This window comes from Cyprinodon variegatus, unplaced genomic scaffold (assembly GCF_000732505.1).
Source record: "Cyprinodon variegatus isolate N-32 unplaced genomic scaffold, C_variegatus-1.0 Scaffold57, whole genome shotgun sequence".
In the NCBI taxonomy this organism is placed as follows: domain Eukaryota; kingdom Metazoa; phylum Chordata; class Actinopteri; order Cyprinodontiformes; family Cyprinodontidae; genus Cyprinodon; species Cyprinodon variegatus.
In genome coordinates this window covers 1,881,245-1,885,418 of record NW_015150510.1, presented here as the reverse complement: position 1 = coordinate 1,885,418, position 4,174 = coordinate 1,881,245, and the positions used below count along the sequence as shown (strand labels likewise).

The 4,174-nt window shown below is 37.1% G+C and overlaps 1 protein-coding gene across 1 annotated transcript in view; it reads left to right on the top strand.

Annotated features, from left to right (window-relative positions):
* Positions 1-201: 201 nt before the first annotated feature.
* LOC107082622 (cAMP-specific 3',5'-cyclic phosphodiesterase 4B-like) overlaps positions 202-4,174 on the top strand; it is a 93,343-nt gene continuing 89,370 nt past the window's right edge. Inside the window, exon 1 of the mRNA XM_015371396.1 lies at positions 202-248. The gene's annotated coding sequence lies outside the window, so the exon portion shown is untranslated. The remainder of the gene's footprint in view (positions 249-4,174) is intronic.

Here is a 4,174-nt window from a genome sequence, read left to right as displayed (position 1 = left end):
TGGCTTTAAGAAGGGTTGCAGGCTAGGTGATAGAGAAGGCCCTGGGACACTGGGTTGGTAGACCGTTTGGTGAGCGCCAGCAGCAACAGAGACGCTGGGTTGGTCAGCACTAGCTGAAATGGGCTCTGATTTGGACATTCGGCTTTGCTTTTTCCAATTCAGTTCCCAGTCTCGTGCTCTGCTTTTAAGTTTGTAGATTGCCTGCTTCCGGCCATCCGGCTTCTGCTTCCATCAAGCTGCATCTTTAAGTAAGTGTGGATGTATGTGTGGACAGACTGAGAGGTTTCTAATGATTTCATAATATTGCTGCTAGTTTTTTAATAAACCCACCATTTAAATATTTGATTGATGGATTGACTATTACTTGATAAGTGGCCATGAGATTTCTCTTGCAACAAGAGGATTTTTCAGCAACATGGATGGATAGATATTGTTCAAAAATAGAGATTATATTTTACAACTTTATTTGGCCAGTTCTATTAAATACTGACTGGATAAACAAAATACTTTTCTTACACTTATAAAATTCAAAATATTTATAAGATATAACCAAACAGAAACATATTGGGTTACTGAATTTAAAGAAAGCTTAAAGTAAAGGCTCTGTTCCCAGAGATGCCAGCAGCTTTGTTCAGCTTTCCAAAATCAATAAACCTCTGGGGCTATCCTTGTAAAATTCAAATATGTTGAGAAGAAACCAACAACGAACAGATTTGATGACATCATTGAGCCTTTCGCTCGCCAGGCGAATTTCTGATGAAATGTCAGGCAAGCAAAACAACCCGAAACTGTTTAATTTCTTGCAGGTATAACGTTCGGTGTGAGCTCATCATCAGAAGAGTTACACTGAGTTGCTTCTGAACATTTATTTGGGGATGATTTTTTGACTTCATTAACATATAAGAGGTACATTTCCACACACATTTAGTTCTGCGTGCAAGCAGCGTGTTCAGGTATAAAACAATATATTTCGCTACATGCATGTACCGAATCCAACAGGGCGGTACCTGATGTATTTGGGTAAAAATAATACAGGTACATCTCCAGTTATCTGTGCACAATTATTTGTCAGCACTTTGATTTCTGGTAAAATAGAGCATCACATGATTTAGAAATAAAAATGAGCACGAGACAGCTCTTTAGTGAAGGGATTTACTTCTTTATTGGTTGGTTTGAGGGATTGCCTTCAAGTCAATGAGTCGATGCAATCAACTGGTTTTCCTTAGATAGAAAACTGAATCAGTTTGACTGTATGATCTGGTTGAATTGTCTTTGTAAAGTGCCTTGAGATGACATGTGTTGTGAATTGATGCTATAAAAATTAGGGGTGTAAATAATAATCGTGTTATATCGATGCATCGATACGTCCGCAAGAGTATCGATTCATTTTTTTTTTTTTCCTCCGGTCTATTTTTATCCATTTGCTCCTGGGCGTAATTCTCCCTCCCGTGCTGCGGTGGCGCTAAACCTATTTTGCCCTCCTACCTCGCTTCCTGGTTATACTCTTACAGCAGTGTGTTGCAGTGAGCTTGACACAGACATTTTTAAATTATGCTCAATATTGAAGCGTGGTCTGTGCTACACACTGTGGGTCTAGATACGGCAGAGGCGGCGAGGAAGTGGGGGCGAGTTTAGTCCGACGACGGAGGGACATGAGGGCCAAAAAGAGCGGAGATCCAGGTGGAAAAAGGGTCCCAGCGTTCTCGCGCACCTCGCTCTTCCAGCGGTTCAAACTTCACGAGTTGTTTTCTGCAATTTCGGTCATAAAAACAAAAAAAGATGGCCTCCTGTCTGCGGTCAGCTACAATTTGGGAGAGGCACTCAGCACTGATTTTGTGCAGTATTTTCTGATGCAAAGCCTTGCAGAATCTATAACGCAGGGGTATTATTATTTTTCAGTGAATGAGGTTTTAATAGGAATAGGTGGAGTACAACTTTTCTACTTCTGTTATTTGCCTTTGTTTCTTAAAAAAAAAGAAAAAGCATAACTTTATTGCAGCTTTCATTGATTTATTTCAAATTTGAAACATTGTGTATCCTGTAAGGTGTTTAAAAAACAAAAAAACAATTAATCAAATCGAATCGAATCGTATTGTGGTGTATTCCTGAGTATCGAAAATAATCGAATCACTGGGTCAGGAAATCAATACTGAATCGAATCGCCATAATAGGTGTGATTTACACCCCTGATATAAATAAATTGAATTGAATTGTTAATTTGTCAAAGAAGTCACTTGAATCCGAATGAAATTAATGGAAACGAAAGAGGATTTCCCTAACTGGAACATCTTTTTTTTCCATTGCTTTTTGCCGGATGCTGTTCAAGTAAAATTTAAAGCTAAGTTTTTTTCTCATTGTCACAGACGACAAATATGCAACAACTGTAGCTAGGAGGACGATACTGATCAACACAACTTATTTCCATCCCACTTCATTTAGTATTTTTCTCAACTCAACTCAAACTTTATTTATAAAGCACATTTAAAACAACCGGGGTTGACCAAAGTGCTGTACAGAAATCAGTTAAGAAACATAAGATAAAAACTGAAGGCTAAAATAGAATAGGATAAATGTTTCAATTAAAATATATTTTAAAATAAAATAAAATTTTGCCAAATGTCCACTTAGACATGATTAAAACTACTATTTGGTAGAGTCTGGAATTCACTTTATTTTCTAAACTATTTGGAAATGCTGAGATTTCGTCAGAGAAAATGCCTTATCAAATGCTCAGTAGAACGACTTGAATGAAATTTATATATGGACTCATATTTTTTGTTATTTTAAGAAACAGCTCACAATGAATGATAAGTTGTGTTCAGCAGGAACCATGACTCATTTACTCCTACAGCTGCCATCTACGTGGTCGTCTTTCCTGTGTTGCAGCAGTTTTAACACCAAGGGTCCATGATGGGATGATTACGTATTTGGGTCATTAAAATGTGGGTGAGGTGAAAAAGGCCTGTTGTCAGTGCCTCGTGAGTAATTTGTCATTTTTGAGCATGCTGGGTGGCATTAGTTTAAACAAAATGCATTGGTGGATCAATTTATTTGTGTTTATGTACATTGCAGATCGACTGATACAGGTTTTTTTTTTTTTTAAGGTAGATGACCGTCCAACCGATATGTGCTGACGATATTTTTGGGCCAATTCTTGGAGCTGATAGTGTTTTTTCCCCCTCCATTTACATGATAGATATTACACTAGTAGCCATTCAAAATTTCCCCACTTTCTTTTATGGGCCCTTGGCTGGTCGCCTACAGTTCCTTTTTAAATATCAATCATTGTATTAAAATATTCTTTCTGTCATGATTTGTGGACATTAATATCAAGAGAAGTGCCTTTTTCCTGGTCAGATGCTATAATTCAGTGAAAGGGTGGAGTCAGAGTAAAAAAATATGCACACCTAGGAGAAGGAAGCCCTCCATTGGCTGGAAGTTGGAGGGGATTTTGCTGGGAGTTGCACAGAAGTGGGCTGACATTCGGTTGCAGTTTCGCTGGGAAGGGCCATTTTGAACGGCCGCTACTGTACACGATAATAAAAAATACATATTTTTTTTATTCTTAGTTTTTAAAAAAACGCATCTATGCCATCAAACAAAACATTAATAAATATTTCTAAATCATGCAGCTGGATTGGGGCCATAAAGTTTGTAAAAAAAAAGATTTAAAGAGTTTTAAAGTTCAGTTCATGTACTCCGACCACGTCTTTCACCCCTTCATCCTATTCTACATCTCTCTTATACAACACATGCTTAAAATATTATCAGTGAAACTCTAACTATATACATTTATACAGACCCAAAAATTATACATTTAGTTTAAAAACAAAACCAAGGAGCTGGTATGGATAGAACTGAATGCAAGTCTAACCGATAGAGAAGCTTTCTGTTCATTTTCTATTCCAGATGTTATTTCAATAGTAGCTTGATCTCTGACTGTTTTTCTTTTGATGAAATGACAATAAATTAAACCAGTCTCCTGTGGATACAAAAATGCCAGCTTCAGGTGTAGTGACCACAGAGTAGAGCGTCACGAAATTCAAATAGATTTTTAAAAAGCGCGGTATTGATCTATTTTATTTTCAAAATCTCGTGAAATTTCATCGTTCTGTTACAAACTCTCGTGATATTTTGCAAATTCTTGTGAGATTTTGTTAGTAAAATAGATCGA